At 33.7% G+C, this 19,527-nt stretch overlaps 1 long non-coding RNA gene across 1 annotated transcript; it reads right to left on the bottom strand.

Annotated features, from left to right (window-relative positions):
* Positions 1 to 10,117: 10,117 nt before the first annotated feature.
* On the bottom strand, positions 10,118 to 14,290 carry LOC148622649 (uncharacterized). Its single transcript, XR_015920677.1, has 3 exons — positions 14,131 to 14,290; positions 11,015 to 11,161; positions 10,118 to 10,276 (listed from the first exon to the last, which is right to left on the bottom strand). It is a non-coding gene; the product is annotated as an uncharacterized LOC148622649 (long non-coding RNA).
* Positions 14,291 to 19,527: the final 5,237 nt, after the last annotated feature.

Here is a 19,527-nt window from a genome sequence, read left to right as displayed (position 1 = left end):
GTTTCCAAACACCTCCGGAATGTTTTGATACCTAAATGAAAGCTTCTTGAGATTAGGACACACGAGTTTAATATTTTAGTTTCTTGTGCTAATAAAAGTGTTTTACATGTTAATTAGGGGCGTAGCTGCCTATACGCAAATACGCAGTTGCGTACTTTCGGAAAAAGTAACAAAAATAAAAACACACATTTTAAAGATGAAATAAAGGTTGTATGCAATGACTCACTGGGGGCCTTGAGCCACCCCCACCCAAGACCCCTCGCCGTAATTTTGCGTACAAATAAAACAGGCCTAGCTACGCCCCTCTTAATTATAGTTTATTCCTTGTTGCATTTTTTTAAATTTCATAGTTTTTACTGTACCACATTTATATCAGAGAAGAAAATGGCTTTATTAATAAAGCTAACCATTGTTTATTTTAAAAAAAAAGACTAGAGATTGATGTTTTCCTTGTATATTTATATTGCTATTAACAAACAAACGACATTACAAGAAAATAATAATAATCAGACTTGTGTTCATATTAGGAAAACTATATCCAGAATAACGAAGGATATTGAAAAGAAGTTATGCAGAATACATGACTGTTTGTCGACATCTAATACATCACACCCAAGTCGCGAAGCGCTGTACACTGAATAACATGCACGTGCCATAAGTGCAAAAAGCTGTCGGAATCATGATGATCTGAGTATTCGATCGGACGTCCGAGTAACACTTGAAAAAGTTTTACCTTACCTTTACCACAAAATTCATTATACGGGTTTAACGGGAAATGTTCAACTATAGTGTCCCACCAGGGCAATAACAGCACACGTGGACATATTAAAACATCTGCAAATTCTCTATTACATATGACACATTTTCAACCAGTAGAGTTAGGAATTTCTGTAATAAACTTAGTAATTAAATATGAATTACGGATCTCCCTGTTTGATAAAAAAAATTAAAAAATTGGCAAGGTTAACACTGTCTTGAGAGTGTCTGAAACGTTCAAAATCTGAGTCCAATGTAATCTTTGTTTCCATGTTGAAGTTTGGTGGTTGTTAACAGCGTTTCTAACAATATATTTCCATAGTTCTTTGGTAACAAATGAGCCTTCAGGCATAAAGTTCAAAATGTATAAATGCAAGTCAAATCAGTACAAAATATTAATAATATCTGGAATAAATCCACGTTTTTTACGTCCCGGGTCCATAAAGTATGAAATAATTAAGTCTCACCGTGAAAATGTGTTTAGACAAATAAGAGTCTTTTGCAAGAAATACAGCCTTCTTTTATCAATTTGTAATAAAACTGGATGCAGTCCAAGAAGGTTTCGACACATATCGGACCTAGTATTAGGTTTTAAGTCAAGAATTCTTTTCACAACTAAGTGTTAGACCCGGTCCCACTGTTGAATGACTCTCTGCTTTAGATCTGACCAAAGTTCGCAACCATAGTGTCGGCAATACCACAGATAAATAGAGACCAAGAAGAACGTTAGGATGAGTTTCTCTCGAACTCACTCCACTAAGGGCAAAGAAGGAATTACAGGCTCGAATAATTCGCTCGGATAAGCAATCGATTTTGGAATTAACATGAATTCCCAAGTATGTCCAGCATTCGGATATCGGTATGTTATCATCATCAATGTGCCATGAATAATCCAAGAGGTTAGTTTGTGGATGACTTGAAAACCGTAAAATGTCGGATTTCTGAGCATTAAAGTGAAAGCGACGCTTGTATGCGTATTTGGAACAAATGTCTAGCATCCTTTGAAGACCTACCGGAGTAGTGCTGATGCTTGAGATGTCGTCAGCTAGAGTCGGAAAGCGGCTTGTTACTAACTACATCTACATGTACAAATTTATCTCGTCTGAATATAGCTGAAATATTGCTGCTCGGACGTTAAATCCAACAATCAATCAATCAACAAATTTATGATTTGGGTGACACTGAGCAGGATTAGATTCAAATTGTTTATATACAATTATATTTTGTAATTGTTTCTTAATGTGCAACAACTGAAATAGTGCTTTAGACATAATATTATCCTCAAGTATACTTCGTACATGTAGTTTTCAATTAATTTATAATCATACATTTAAATGAAATGTTCATGATTACATATGATCTCAGGTAAACAGACCTTTTACCTAATTGATGAAGCCCAAAACCCTGGAAAAGGAGCAATTAGAGTGATCAGCATGGCCCACCATTTTTTCAGTGGTATGGATATGGAGAGACTGATGGAAAAATTTACTTTGACAATTGCCAGGGTCAGAATAAAAACAAACATTGCCTTATGGTATGGGTTGTGGAGAGTTATGATCCGTACATGTGTACTTAATGCAAGTTACTCTTCAGTCTGTCTATTTTTCTGTAGTTAGTTAACCCCAAAATATTATTGAAATAAGGGTACATGTACATGTACAATATATGACATTAATTAGTAACTATATAAGTACATGTTTTTCCTAATTTAATTCATAATTTGTCCCAAAAAATGAATGTCTGGAATTAAGAGGTCTTGTTATAAATCTTAAGAATAAATGTAATGAACAATGTATTAATATCCTTTTCCAGGTCTTAATTGTCAATAATCTGAGTGTTACTTATGGAAATCACTTCATACTTTGCCTCATTTCCTCTAATTTCAATATGGAATTTGATATGTTGTAAGCCAAGCAAATAGTGTGACATATCAAAATATACATATAGTTCAATTTACTCTACAGGTTTGCACACTAATTTACAGTACTCCATGATGATAGTTGGGCACACTAAATTTGATCCAGAAATTCAACTGCAGAGAGTATGAATGATGTAACTCAGTTCAAAAGTAGAGACATACAAGAAATCAATAATTTTTTTACTTCAATTACAATCAGCATAAAAAAATGCTTGCATATACCTGTACAGCACTTAAATTGCAGCATTTTTTTTCCAATATAGAAGTCCCTCTGGTGCATCATGTACATGTAGATATTTTCCCATTTTTTCTTACTGCCTGATATTTCCTACCTGCTTTAACCCTAGAAATGCATGTATTGATAACTACAGATCAGACTAACTGTAATATTTTATGTCTCTACTTTTGAACTGCTGTTATTCTGTTTGTAACATTTGAACATGACATTACTGTGATGTTTACTTAACAGTATGCCCATTTGTTTCATAGATAGCAGACACTGTTCAAAAATCAAGCAAGAATGGACACAACATTCCACAGCTGATAGATGATCCAACCAAACCAGTTGTATTTTATGACTGGAAATCTTGTCTTCAAAAATTTTTGAAACCATTGAAAAACATCACAAAATATCATCACTTTATGTTTGATTCTGCCTATCCAGGACAAGGAAAATGTAAAGTGAAAGCATCATCTGAAAATGTAACATTAAATTTGTTTCGAAACAAACAAGTTCTTCCACAGTCCAATACAATGCCTGCGATACTATTAGGTGCAGGACTGGATACAGCTAGGCAGTGGTACCTTTATGAAAACATATGTGAATTTGTATATTCAGATGATTGCAAAGATCAAGTTTGCCCTAAGCCTATTGTGCCAAAAACAGAAGTAGACTTGACTCAGGAGAACAGTCAGCAATTAAAACACAAGCCTGTAGTGTCACGTAAAAAGGCACTTTTGGATTAAGAATGTACTAAACCAAATTTACAGTACTTTGTAAATTATTGAATTTAGAATGGAAAGAAGAATTAAATGTGTTATTTATTTAGCACAGTTGTTGAAATTACTGCTTCATAAGCTACATTTAAGTGATAGTATAATACGATACTAAACTCAAACTACTTCAGCATGTTGAAAACGTACAATCCTGAATTCAGGTATCACGTTGCTATAGCAACAACAAAATACACTTTTCCATTCAAGTTACCATAGATGTATACATGCTTACAAGTATTAAAATAACAGATATACTAGTTGGAGACCTGATTACAAAGAACACATGAAGCAAACATCTTGAACTACAGCATACTTCACAAAACAAAATGTCAAACTTACAAAGAAAATAAAGCCATTTCCCTGAATTTGTTGTATAAGTCATCATAACAAAATGGCTAATATCTCAGAAACTAAATGGAGTTGGAATAAGATATTTTTAGGAACTCTTATTCAATATTCAATATATATACATTACAAAAATGGACTTGTCTCAAAATTCACAAAAATCTCATCTGGCCCATTTTTTTCAGTCACGGTCACAAATATAAAGAGAAATGCTGAGTACTGATTGGGGTAGCTGTCCTCAGATTTTTCATACAGGCCCTGGCGGATAGAACGGGAGGTGGTTCCGATCAAGAAAATGTGTATAAAGAAAAGGGGTTCAAGGTTTATGTTTTGGCCATTTTTTACAAAGGGGTAGCATAAGCCCCGAAACCATCCTGTCGTATTAGCAATTGTATCGTGTATTTTATTACGATTACCGCCACGTGACATCGGAAGCACGGAGATGAAAAATAAAATACAAATAAAAATGAAACTTTGTATAGAGGATGACATAGGATTTCGATAATGCATTTCTCGGGTATTGTGTCGTTTTGTTTTTATTTTATTTTATTTGTTTTTATTTATTTATTTTTTTGGGGTCTGCTGTTAATGCTTTTTACTTAATCATTCTTAATCTATATTCAACTATTTTGGCCATTTGTATGTAATTATGTTAGAGCTGTAGGTGCATGGCTAATGTTCCTGCACTATACACCATTGTTGAAATTATATTATAAGGCTTTATCGTTTATGGGTATGTTAATGTACGTGTCTTTGGAACTATGAATACAGAAACTAAGCGCTTTTTCGTGACTCACTGGTGTCTATGGAATAACATTTAGCACCTGAGCTATTGAGCTTACCAACTGAGAAATGTAGCTAGTTGAAAGGATCGTGTATCTAAGGATATAATTTTTTTTCATTGATTGTTGCTTCGACCTGGACGTCGATAAATTGAATTTCGACCTGAAAATTTAAAACTGAGAATGGTCAAATAGTAGTTTGTAGTTCAATTATGCACTGGGTAGGGGGATTTTGTGCTCCATGTAAACCGATATCGAAATTGAATATAACGCAAACTGTTACGATGTATCGTGAATTTTTCTCTGTGTGTTTTTTTAAATGTCCTTCATAGTCAGAATGGCGCATTTAAAAAATGAAACAAAGAGTTCAATATTAGCCATTTATAATAAAAAGCTATGTTAAGATACGTTTGAGTTCGATCCCCGTACTTTCATTTTATTCCATATTTTTTTGCAATTTGACGATTACTTGAAAAGATTGATATAGATTGATTCAGTACATGAGAACTTCGATTCATATTGTGACTATATCCTACGTTATGCGTGATAATTTTATACAAATGTTTCTATATAGAAAGAGTAACCAAGGAACCAAGATTCTAGTGGAAATCAAAAGAATGTAACCCAGGGATAAAGACCAGCCATAGAAAACAGACAAACACAACAATACATACAAATTAACAAAAGTAAGATGACTATAAGACCATTGGGTCGGGTGTAAAAATACACCCCAAAAATAAAAACATTATTGTAACATTTGGCTTGGTCTTAATTTGAACTCCAACAATTCTGTTTAATGATATATTTGGAATTTCCGTAATGGAAGGTGACAGTGATTTTTTATAAAAAAATTTTTAAAAAAAAAATAGCAACCCCACCTTTACCGTGATGTGCATTATAATTTTCAGATAGCAACAGCCTTACCCAAACAAGTATAACCTTTTTCTAGTGAAGATAAATAAAATGATGAGTTTTCCTTCAACTTATGTTCAGATATCACAAAAATTGGCAACAAGATACATTTACATAAATTTTACAAATACATGTACATGTATTCTTACATAATGATATAAACTTATTTCCACCAATTTTCATTGGTTAAAGGGATTAACTGCCACTTGTATATTTTTAGTTCTGAGGAATTTTAACTATTTTAGATAGGTAAATTATATTGTTGCGTTTCTATATTGCTAGCATGCATGCATGCAACTTTTAAGTTCTTTCAATATTCTTGCTCGTCAAAGAGTAATCAAGGTAAAGATTCAAACGGGAATCAAAAGAGTATAATCTAGTGAGAAAGCAAAAACAACAAAAGCAGAGATATGATAACCAGAGAACAAGTTTGAAATTCCTGATTGTTCCACGTACATCTTCCTTCTTGTCCCATAAAAAAAATCTAACCATTTCTCCCTGTATTTTTCAAATGTTCATGACATACCTTGGTACTTGAGGACAGGAAAGTCTCTCTCCCCCTTTTCTGATCTACTGGTTTTAGTTATCATAGTGTTAATTACTGTTACAACGGTACTTATAAACTATAAGGTTACAGACCACCAATTCAACCAATGAGCATTTAGAACGTACGCAAAAATAGTCCTACGCAGAAATTACCCCTGTTCCCCATAGTGCTGTGAAAAAAGTTCTCATCTTATTTAAAAAATTTAAACAGTTTCTGAAAGGAAAAACATTTCTGTACATTTTATAGGTGTATTTTGCTTCTTGTGATGTGAAGCCTAATCTCCATATTGATTTTTAAATATACCCCTATCTTGTGTAAACACTGGGATTTCCCATGCTATTTATAGACCCTTCACTTCCGGTGGCCAGTAGTGCACTGCAAGTCTGCTAACCCCACATGCCATTCTGAGGATTGTGAGCTGACATATGTAGAATCATGCTGATATATAATCCTCTGCAGGTTAAAGTTAAGGTAAAGTCCAGAGAAGCCATTGAATATTGTGAAATTAGCATAGAAGCCTATGGGAAGTGGAATTAGTGGTTTTTAGCCTATAAATAACAGTATTTACCACCAACAGCGTCTACTCTCCACAGCGGATACTGAATATATGTGTTTCTAGCAAAGCAGAGGACACTTACCCTACCGGTGTACCTGTTCCATGGCCCAAGTTTTAAGTGGACTCCGGGTAGCTCATTACTTTTTTTTGTACGAGTTATTCTGGTTACTTCATGCTCACTGTTGTGTGTGTGTGTGTGTGTGTGTGTGTCTACTTTCCATGTCTAGTCTTTATCATTTGAATATAATTATTCTTTTGATTTCCGCTCGAATCTTGGTTCTTTTAATTACTCTCATAAAAAGGTCAAAACAGTTTTACTCATGCTGTTTTTTAGAAACCTCCCCATCCTGAACAGCTTGTTATGTCATAAATTATAGTACCATAAAAGTCATAATCCCAATGAAATAGCTTCACAGGGCACGACAGCTAGGTACACCCGTAGAGACAGTGTGAAATTTGGGGCAAATATGGACACCATTCAAATCCGATACAGCTCGGATTTTTTACTGTTATAAAATGTTTGACACAAGCTACAATATTGACAAGAATGACAGTGTTCAATTAACCTGAATACTTGCGATAACATTCATTATGAATGGTTAAATGGACAGACAAAAAAGACTGACGAACAATGTGATTTCCAAGTACCCCCAAAATTTTTCTTCTTTTCGTATGATAAATAAAATTCTAAATCGTTGCTCAAATAAAAAGAAATAAACGACACACAATTTCATGGCAGAGGGCGTGCAGGGAGTCGACATCCTACATTTTCAAAGTGTCTGGATCCGGCCCTGTCATGGCAATTGGCGGAAGCGTTTTTTGAGTAATAGAAGAAAAATGTATATTGCCCAATTTTTGTGGGAATGAGGTCCTATAACTCAAAAGTCCATAATATATAGCAATTTAAAGGTAGCTTATATCAACAGACCAGGGGCGGATTTAGACACTTTGAAAAGGAGGGTGCTATGAAATCATTCGCCATATTTTGTACATGAAAGTTACAAATTTTCCAATACCAACCTTCCTGTTGTGGTGTGGAAATTTGTCATATGATTTTATTAAGACCAACCGACTAGTAATTAATTTAATGCTCTGGACGAAACTGGATACGACAACATAGTTCAAACCCAGAACAGATTGGACAAATATAGACATACCATTCAAGCATGATACAGCTCTAAAATTTGATAATAACTTGACCAGAATCTAAGTGGCCTGTTATTCTTCATTGATTCAAGTCACCTCCAAAATCAATCCCAGACTCCTTTTTTTGCATTACAACTTCAAAGTGACAGCAGATTTCTGAATATCTCTATATAACCGTTAGGTTTAACTAAATTCTGACATGGATAAAAGTATTCAGCATGACGAGATCTATCTGTGGTCAAATTTTGCTGAAAATCTGTTGACCTATGTTGGAGTTATCGGCCTTTTTGGACGTTTTTTTTTGGTGGTTTTTGATGTTATTACTTTCAAAAATCTCCTCCCTAAAAACTACTGTACAGAATTCAATGAAAGTTAATGTTCTTGTTTTTTTAGGGTATCCTAAACAAAATGATTATTTGTATTTTTGTTCGGTTAAAGAACATGGCCGTTGTTACTCAAAATAGAACATAAGGGTTAGACAGTAGTTTTGTGCATATATCTCCAAAACCTTTAGATTTAGCTTATATGTTTTAATTGCTGAAATGATCCTTATTATAAGGCTTACAAAAGTCTCCACGGGATCAAAGTTGTCAGACCATATCTTGAAAACTTTGATAGATAGAATGAGACTTTCACTTGCTAAAATGATTTTTATTACAAGGCCTACAAAAGTATCGAAGGATCAAAGTTGTCAGAGGATTCCATGTAAGAGTTATTACACATGCAAGGCAAAAAATTATGTTTTAGCAGTTTCCAGCCAATATCTTGAAATCTATGATAGATAGAAGAAAACGTTCAATTCATGAAATGATCCTTATGATAAGTTCTACCAAAGTCTTCAAGGAGTCAAAATTGCCGGACAACTCCTTAAGAGTTATTGCCCTTGAAAGGCAAAAATTTAACAAGGTGAGCGATTCAGGCTCTTGGGAGCCTCTTGTTTTAACCCTTGTTCCCAAATCTTTAAGCTACAACTCCCCAAGTTATTTGTGGTATGGCACATTGTTGTATAATTTCATAAAGATCCATCAAGTTATGGCCAAGAACATCTTTCGTAAAAGAGGATCAATCAGGAAGGAAAAGGCTTTGCAGGAGAGATATATAATGAATGAGAATTTGTAGTAGCTAGCTTGTGAAGGAAAAAAAGTTAACTATTTGGACAAATTCAACAAGTTATTGCACCCAACTGCAACATGCAAATCCTATATATTTGTATGTATTATTCACAGAATTTTTAACATAACTGTAGATTGCATACACCTTTAAAACTCTATAGTAAAGTTTCACTACTGCCTTCATGCACATCCAGCATACAGAGCACTACACACAATACTGGTATGCTGCAGATAAGTTGTGTTAACCGGTTCAGTACTTTCAGAAATTTCAACCAACAAGGTAATTATGAAGATTTTTTATAATTTCTAAGTTCAAAGGGGCATAACTCACACAAAAAAATAGGAGATTAAAATTTTCTGGTAATATGCACAATTACATTTGATGTTCTTACTACAGAACATGTTTCATAAAGTTTGGTTCAATAGTTTCAAAGAGTTGCGCTAACAAAGTAATTTATGAGGATTTTTGAAAAATTTCTAAGTTCAAAGATGCATAACTCCTATAAAAATAAGGAGATAAAAAATTTCCTGGTAATATCCACAATTGCATGATATTCTTTCTACATACCACATTTTGTAAAATTTGGTTCAATAGGAGTTGCAATGCCAAGGTAATTTATGAGGATTTCTGGCATGTTTTTAAGTTAGAAGGGGCATAACTCCTACAAAAATTAGGGGATCAAAATTTCCTGGTAATATGCACAACTATATATGATGTTTTTGCCACATACCACATTTCTTAAAATTTGGTTCAATTGTTTCAGACAAGTTGCGCTGTCAAGGTAATTTATGAGAATTTTTGGCAAGTTTCGTAAAATTGGGTTCAGTAGACTGAGAAGAGTTGCACTGACAAACTTTATGACAGACACAAGGACAGATGAACAAGCCAAAAACAATTTGTCTCCCCACCAAAGTGGGAGGGGGGGAGACATAAATATCATAAACTGCCATAGTTATACCTTATATTTATTCAATAGTAATTTGGGACCCCTTAAATAAATGTCTGTTATGAGGACCATATTTGCTTCATTCAATAGCAAGAAAAAATGCATATCAGACAAGTTTATATTGTTTCTGTTCATATTCAACAAAACACTTGACAAACATTCTTTTCAAACATATTTTTTAAATCAAAATAATGTCATAAATATCCCTAGGCATTTGTTGATAATGTGCAATTTCCATTCTGGACAACTTTTTCACTACCTGAAATATACAAAACAATGCTAAATTGATAACAACACACCATTAAATAATAAATGCAAAATTATTGTATACAGGGAATCAACATGACGTAAAATCCACATCCTCATATCACTTTATTTCATTCTATTTAACAAGTTTATGGCACATAAATCCAAAAGGTTTCTCAGACATAAGAAAACTTTTAAAAACAAATTTAATACACGGCATTATTACATACTCAATTTTCCAGACCTAATTATATTTATAAGACTGTATAAATACTTTTCGTCAAGTCATCAACTTTCTCTAATACAATGTAGGAGAGGAAGTAAGTGTATATTGACGAGGAGAATTAATAAAGTATGCCATAATGAAGTAACAACAAGATGTTGCATGCCATGTCATGCTAAGAATATCCTACTCATGCATTCCTGCCAAACCTGGAAAAGGGGAGACAGTGTACAAGTCATCAAGAAAAAACAATGAAAAAAACTGTAATGGATGGACGGACAAGGTGATTGCAAGATAGCCCACACTCCGATGAGTGGGGTATAAATAAATAATAATCATAATAAAATATCGGCATTTATTCATTTGTGAAGATTTTAAATTAGAGTAGGAAGTTTGGGTGATTTCTTATCTTGATATATAGAAAGCAAGCTTTGACCAACTTACAGTATTTCCTTATATTATTGACTTCTAGTGCAGAGTGAAGTGTGGTCATAACTGTTGCTGTACAATAGCTGGTAATAAACTTACATTCATTCTTACACAGGCTGAAGTTAATATTTTGGATCCTCAAATTTCTTATTATAGTATGGTACTTTGTTCATGAAAATTTGCCAATCTGTTACATAAAGAAACCCAACAAATCCTGCACCTCCATAGATTGCACCAGACAGAGCTCTGTAAAATGTAACAAAAAACATATGATATACACATATGGTTCCAGATAGTCTGAATCCTTCTTCTCAAAACTACTGCAATATGCAGAACAGTTACAACAAATAAAAATGTCCATGTATGGTTTACATTAAAAGCATTCATTAAACTTTAAAAACAGACAACCACACATCAGACAACAATTTCAATGGTCGATTTGGAGTTGGAAAATTTTGTGAAAAATTAGTCAAGATAGCCTAGGACATCCCCTTCAAAATTTTCTGGGTTTGAACCCATTCTTTATAAATTTCTGAATCCACTTCTGGTTTTGCCAACATCAGCACTAAATTTTAAATAAGCAATATCACCCTAAAAAATTTTTAGATGAACTAGTGATATGAAAACTTTCAACAAAATTACAGAAGGTGCTTTAAACACACATTATGGTTTATACGTAAGTCAATGGGTCATAAATATATACTGTTCAGACATGTAATATGAAATCTATAGTCTTCCCTGCAACTTTTGGTTAGTTGACTTCTAGAAATATTTATGTCTGAAGTCATCACTATTATATTGACACCAAAAAAAATATTTTAAATCTTTAATTACCATCAAAAGGTTAAAACTACACATTTTTGAGCAACAAAAATCATAAATTTATATTAAAACCCACACAAGAGGCTTAAATGTTTGCCTTTCAAGAGCAATAACTCTTAACTCAAAAAGGAATTTGGTAGTACTTATCATAACGATCATTTCATCAATTGAAAGTTACTTTTTATCCATCATAGTTTTGAAGATATTGACTGAAAACTACTAAAAACATCATTTTTCACCTTTCAAGACCAATAACTCCAACAAGGAGTCGTCCAACAACTTTAACCTCTGCACACTTTTGTAGGCCTTATCATAAGGATCATTTCACCAAATGAAAGTTTCTTTCTATCTAACATAGTTTTCAAGATATTGGCTGAAAACTTTAAAAACATAATTATTCACCTTTCAAGGGCAATAACTCTAACAAGGAGTCATCTGACAACTTAGACCCAATCCATAATTTTTTAAGCCTTATAATGAATATCATTTAAGCAATTGAAAGAATGGCTAAACCTATTGATATATTGGCAATATATGCGAAAAACATTCATACCAAATTTGGTTCCAACTGGTAAAGTAGTGTCAGAGGAGATTTTTGAAATAACATAAAAATAGCTCTAGTGAAACCAAAATAACTTAAGTGTTCATACTTTGGCTTTTCTGGCTACAGCTAGGCATGTCAAGGAAAAAAAGTATCTGAATTAAAATAATTATTAAAGACCATATAATAAAAGCTTTTTAGAGAAGAAGATACGAAAATACCTAATTTTGAATGGGAAGTTCTGAAAGATGTAACTTCCAATCAGACTGAAATCAGGCTCTAATTGCTACCAAGTTATGACACTATTTTGCATTATATACTATTATGAGGACTTTGTCCTTCATAAATCCTGTCAGTCCATAATAATGAATGATGACTAATCCTGTTGAACCCTCTGCTTTTGGGGACCAATGAGGACTGTCTGACATATGATTCATATTGAACACAATTTTTATGGTGGACAAACTATGCACTTTTGACACAAAAATTGCTGCCATTTCTATAACACCTATCTCCAAACAACAATCTGTACTATATTTTTTGTTGGCAACACAATAACAGAGTATGACGAATTCCTAACAATATACACATCTATATTGTGTTTCAGAACAATCCTGCAAGTTGTTAAGGAATAAGGTGAAGTTAAAGACAATGCATCAGACCAAGTTTTGCTGAAAATTGTGCAAGTTCCAAAGGCCATCATTTCCACAAATTCTGTTCAAACATAAATTCCTGACAATATACACATCCCAAATATGGTAATTAAATACCCTTTTAAGTTTCATAACAACCCTACAAGTCATTGAAGAGTTGCCGAAAACACAAGACCAAGTTTTGCTGAAAAAATGTCTAATTTCCAACATATCATGTGATTATATTACATCCCACAAAGTTTCATAACAATGTTCCAAGCTCCTAAGAAAATAGTTTGGACAGACAGACTGGGTGAAACCTTAATCCCTTCTGGGATTCAGTGTTGGGACAGTTTTCAGATTTGGTCGTCTATTGAATCCCTTATCAACATGGCAAATTTCAGTCTGGAAAAGTAGAAAATTTTACCTCACTTCGGAAAAATATGTTATATCAAATGCTTCATTGGACACACTCAAACAAGGGACTCAATTCTTTATACATTTTTCTCTTTGAATCATCTTGGTTTATTGTTTACTGCCATATATCAGCAGATACAGCCAAAAGTTGTACATGTAGCTATATCACTTAGTTTAAATCAGGCACCACCATTTTTGTTCATAGTGAAAGTAGATCACATGCCGCAGTTTGAATACGAGATAAGTTATAGTCTGTTTCTCACTTTCACTGACAGTGCTTTACTTTGCCTCTTGAAGGGACAAAGGGTTGCTTTTTACAATCTCTAACAAAGTGTAATTGTTGTTGAATATTTGATTTGTTGCTTTTTTGGGGGGAAGGGTTCTACTTTTGTTATTTTCAGTTGGGGGTTTCTTTTTCTTCGAGTTCTTTTTATGTGCCTTATAGTTTCTTCAGTGGGCTTGGGACTGATAAGACAACAGTTATATCTAATCCCACAGTGCAAACCCATAGATTTTTTTAGTTGGGCGCCAAATTTAATGCACACTTCATTATAATAGTACCCTGCACTACAGCCTGCAACAAAATTAAGGTTTACTATCGCATAATAGAGATTGAAGATTTAAGAAATGCTGTAAATATCTCCAAAACATGGGTAAAATATCATATAGAGCTGATCGTAGAGAGGACTTTCTTTAGATGGAATGTCCTTGTTTAAGAGCAATCTATAGCATCAGTTTGATATGCTTTCACGTTCCTGAGAGCAGTCTGTTTACACGCGTATATTTCAAATAAAGGTACTTACAGAGATTTGATTTTCTGTTTATTCGCAGGTAAACTTAATTTCGTGATTTGATATCTAATAACGTTCGTTAAACCGCTAAGTAGGGACATTATCGGGCCTTTCCTCTGTGTTTGACCTTCCAAACGAAGAAGTGTAATTTTAAAAGAAAGAAACAATTACGAAACTCCGGAAAAATGGCCCTACTTATTCTGTAACCTGCATATTCTGGTGGTGGCTTTGGGGCAGGACTACCAAGTATTTAGTCAGGGACACCCATTACGAAGCCGTCCGTGCGATACCCGACAGGGTATTCAAGGACGTTAAAACCCCCCTTAGTATTAGTCCATTACAGACTATTTATTAGATGTCCCCGTGTGCACGCATGTTGTACATTTACTAGAATTTTAACTTCCTTGACTACCTTGTCGGGTCTCCCATGGACGGCAAGAAAAATGGTTACCAGAAAAATAATGATTTGGGGTTTTTAACAACCTTGAATATACCAATATAGGCCGCTCGCGGTCGATGTTGATGGTTATTAAAACCAAATGGTGTTGGTAGCCCTGCGGTCGGAAAACCTGACCAAAGAACTCGATCATAGTATGTCCTATCATAGACCTGTTATTAATTATAGGTCTCTGGTCCTACTCACAGGTAATTGGGGTCTGGATTTTTTTTTTATTTTTCAACATTTTTTTTTCTAAGCCTCCCCCCACCCCTGGATCCGCCACTGCATTCGGTAAATCAATGCTATCTTTATAATAAAATACAAGCTGTTATTACACGTGATTTCGTAATTTTTTCTTATTAACCAGAAAAAAAATCTCGACCTCAAGCAACTGTATTCCTAGTAGCGGCTGGGCTTCTGTGTTGACGCTCTGGCCTACTCCAAGACCCCGCTATTTGGGAGTACGTCACATGTAGCTGTGGCTAGAAAATGAATTATTTTACAATAAACATATAAATAAATAAATATATATGGTAACTGTATCAGTACAAAGTTCAACGTCCGACGCATTAACAAATAAATGTTGATATAAAAAAAATTTATCAACATAGGACTAGTGCTTGTTTCCGAATCCTGTTTGTCAAACTTTGTTTGGTCTGTTTTGTTTTGCACATATGTTTGATATTTAAAAATAAAATATGTTTAAACTATCAAGATAATAAAATTAATCAACATGTTATTATTATTAATTGATACGATTAATTGAACGATGCATCAATACGTTAATAAATATTTTTCAACATGTTATTAAATCATTTATTGATATCAATAAATGGGTGATTTATTAACGTGCTGATAAAAAGGGTGGTTTAATCGTTCAGAAAAGTGTTTTAATTGCGTATTTTATTGGATATTGTCCGGCATGTAAGTCTTCCGTAACAGCATTTGATAACACGTTAATTTTTATTAACATGTTTATAATTCGTTCAATTTATTGATATTGATAAATGATTTACCAACAGATTGATACATATTTATGAACATGTTACTCATTTATCCTAATTGCGTAAGTCACCAAGGGTAGATTTACAATAGATGGTTATGACACAACACACAAATCCAAACATACAAAAAGTGACAGTTCTAATCATAACCATATTGAACTGGGGCGGAGGTGCCTTAAACTAATACATTATTTAATTGACAAGGCTAAGCGTATATTTATATACTAGTATGCAATTAAGGCTTTCAGAATAACCAAACAGTTACTGTTTAATATTAAAGAGTAATGAAGGGAACCAAGGTTATAGCGGTAATCAAAAGAATGTAATCCAGGAACAAAGACCAGACATGAAAAACAGACATATACACAACAAAGAACATAAAGTAACTAAAATCATACATTCAAAGTAACAAAAGTAAATGAGCAACTCGGAAAAAAACACTAAAAACTGGGAGCATGGACCAGGTGCACCGGTAGGGTAAGCGTCCTCTGCTTTTCTAGAAACACCCGCCGAGTTGCTCATAAAAAGTCAAGTCCGGGGTAGACAAACGAGGGAAGGAAAACTATGACCCGTTGAATAAATCAGTTTTCATGGTGCTGATGGATACACCATAACGATCCACGAGATATATTATTTTCTGTTATTGAAAAGAAACTTTTGCCATTGTTTTTTTTTTATTTTGTTGATGAGAACTTGTCTGGGTACCTTATAGGCTGGGCAGTGTATGTAAAAAAATACACGCAAATACAGTTACTTTGGAGGATATTTTGGTAGCGGCCCCTCTCAATTGCGAGAGAGTGAACAATAGTCCTAAACTGACAAATTGTGGATCTGTCAGATTTAAGTTTGCACACATTGACGTAAGCATGTCATCAATTTGATTTCTAGAAACTTTTATAAAAGCAGAGTTCATTATTTTCTCTTAAGCAGCTATATTGATTTTGAATACCTTGATCAAGTATCCTTTGTTTTATATTTGATATATTTCGTTTAATATCATGGGTATTTACTACGAGGAGGCTAAATCCCAATTCCTTTATCCATTTCCGTGTTATTAGCAATTAGTTATTAGTGTGTTTTTGAATTGCAATTATGTTCCCAAACTTTGATTTCTTTTGTCATTACTTTTGTGTTTAAAGGGCGTCTATTGAGTTCTGCAGGTATGCATCATTTGTTGCTTTGCTGTGTAAATGTTTAAATTGGTCTGCGTCTTTAAAGTTACAATTCCCCATAATTTACATACATACATAATAATGGGGTTGGTTAAAGTATCAAATAATTTTTCTCAGAGGGAACAAGGATTATCTAACCCTATTGATTTCTTTATCTTAAACCATGCTTTTCGACCTTTTTCCAACAGTAAGTTAATGGAAGTGTTTAAATTACCAGTTTACTTTATTGTAATTCCTAAATCATATTGAACAAGATTTTATTTAATAATTTTCCTAAATTAGAGACAAAGAAATTCCTCTGAAATTGGACGGGTTGGATTTATCTCCTTCCTTGTGTAAAAGTGAGATGTTGCTTATGAGATGTCATATTATGATAACAAAATAGACACCAGTGTGAGTGCAATTTAAATTTTATACTAATTTGTGAATGCTATACCCAATCACAAATCAATAAAATATCAAGAATGATCAAATAATGTGTACAAATAAAGTAGCCATTACAATTTCTAATGACGGATATTCAGATAAACAGTCTCAAGCTGCATTTTCACCAGTTACAATAGAAGAAGAAACAGATATGGTGAAACGAATGAACCCATACCAGAAAAAGGAACTACTCCACTAAATCATTTACAAATTATACATCACGACACCTGGAATCGAGACACTACTTAAACAAGATTATTCCTCATAAGGCAACAGGTCCTGTACATAATTTACTCGGCAGACTTCATAGAAAAATGCGGGCTTAAATAAATAATAACTAAGTAATAAATGTGATCTTGTCAAAAATTATTATTTGAAAAAAAAAATGATGCCAAGATACATCTTATCTAAAGACTAGATTGTTATGGAATCTCTGACAAAACCTTAAACTGGATGTCGGCTTTTCTGTCTGGTCGTAGGTACAAACGATAGCCTTGGATGGCAAGTCATCCAATATTGTCTTACTACTACAAAATACTGTGCTTGGGCCTGTCTTATTCTTGATACGCATCAACGGCCTCCCAGATTATCTTAAACATAGCTAACTACAATAGTATATATATTTATATTATGCTTATTAAGTACTAGTCCATATTAAATTCGGACACTGCCAATAGTAGAGGCGATACATGGTTTAGAAAAATCCATCAAACAAATGATGGATTTTTTTGTGCTACATATGAAACTTTTTAATGTAACAATAGTCTTTTCTGTATTTTCACTGCGTTTTTGAGAAAACCATAAATTCTCCCCCTTCTCCCACCAAAGTCAACCAAGGCAAACCAAAAGGAGAACAATAACTCCTATAGATTGCCAATTTCATACACAATCTATATAATTTTTATCTCAAAAGTGCAATAACTAAATGACAAACTATGCGTGGTTATGTTGTCTGGTTGTGTTTCTGAAATTGAAGTTAATTTGGTGGTATGTTGACATACGTGAATCACCTGATACTTAACTACACAGTAATCTTGATGCAACGCCAAAATGGGAACACGATTGCTAGATAGCACAAATTCATTTTCTAATATTACAAAGTGAATATCTGATATTAAAAAAGTTTTTCTATTATTAAAAGAATGATTTTGTAACATTAAAAATTTATTTTCTATTAAAATGAATTAGTGATACTAGAAGCAAAATTTAATATAAGAAAACACTTTTTTTTGTCCACTTCCAATACAAACATAACCACACTCTGGAAGTTGTTGCATCAGCAAAATACCTTGGTGTCACTGTTCAACTCGACCTGAAATGGCAGTGACGTAGCTAAATTACGAAGCAAAGGCGTCAACATGCTTGTAATAGAAACCAACCAAAATAAATCTCTCCCCCTTTCTGTGCTAAAGCTTCCACCCTGATTTGGCCCCGACTACACCACTGAATGGGACAAGCAGACAGATGACAAAAGGTATAAAACACTTTGATTCCTTAAAGGGAACATGAAAGCATCCAACCAGCACTCAAAAAGCCAAGCATACCCAGCCCAGACACTTGTTTCTATTCATGGAGGAATAGTGCTGCTATGTATTCTTGTAGCTACCACAACACTAGCAGTCAAAGTATTAAACTTAATTAGCCAAAACTACTAGCAGAGCGTAGATTGCACTCCTAATCATGATATATAAAATCACACATCCAGCACCAAAAAAAAAAACAAAACAAAACAAAAAAACAAAAAAACAAAAAAACAAGGAGTTCAAATACGCGTAGAGTGTTGACCCGATCAACATCGAAGACAATACATCGAATGGCTATTCACTTTATCTATAAATATATGACCATAGTCTAACACTCCCGCCTCCCGTCTGTGTGTACCACGAAGTTTAGGTAAAAAAATGATCATACCCACAGGTACTTAGGGTCGCGATTTTTTTGTTTCTTTTGTTGTTGTTGTCGAGGTAGCAGGTATTGTTACTGACAATTCTAAATTTTGCAAGTACCGAATCGCATTGTTTCGAAACTGGATGGAAAACCCTTAGAACAGAAAGAAAAGAAGAAAACTGACTTTGCTCTACAAATTCCACACCCAAGAGGCCCAAAATTATTTAATACTTTAATAAAATAAACACTAACTATAACTTGAGAAATCAAAACGATTATAGAAGTCCATTAACAAGACTTTAGTTATCATTCCATCAATGGTTAATTTATGGAATGGTCTGGGTAAAAGTATCAAAATTCCACATCTCCCGATTCTTTCAAGAATAAAATCCGAGTTACCTCATCAAAACCACCGAAATTTTATGATTCTGGCGACCGATAATTTATGATATAGCAATTTGAATGCTGACCTTGTGTTTGA

Source organism: Perna viridis, chromosome 3 (assembly GCF_037379345.1).
Source record: "Perna viridis isolate PV_CMFRI_1.1 ecotype Kerala chromosome 3, ASM3737934v1, whole genome shotgun sequence".
In the NCBI taxonomy this organism is placed as follows: domain Eukaryota; kingdom Metazoa; phylum Mollusca; class Bivalvia; order Mytilida; family Mytilidae; genus Perna; species Perna viridis.
This window is presented reverse-complemented; position numbering and strand designations above follow the sequence as displayed.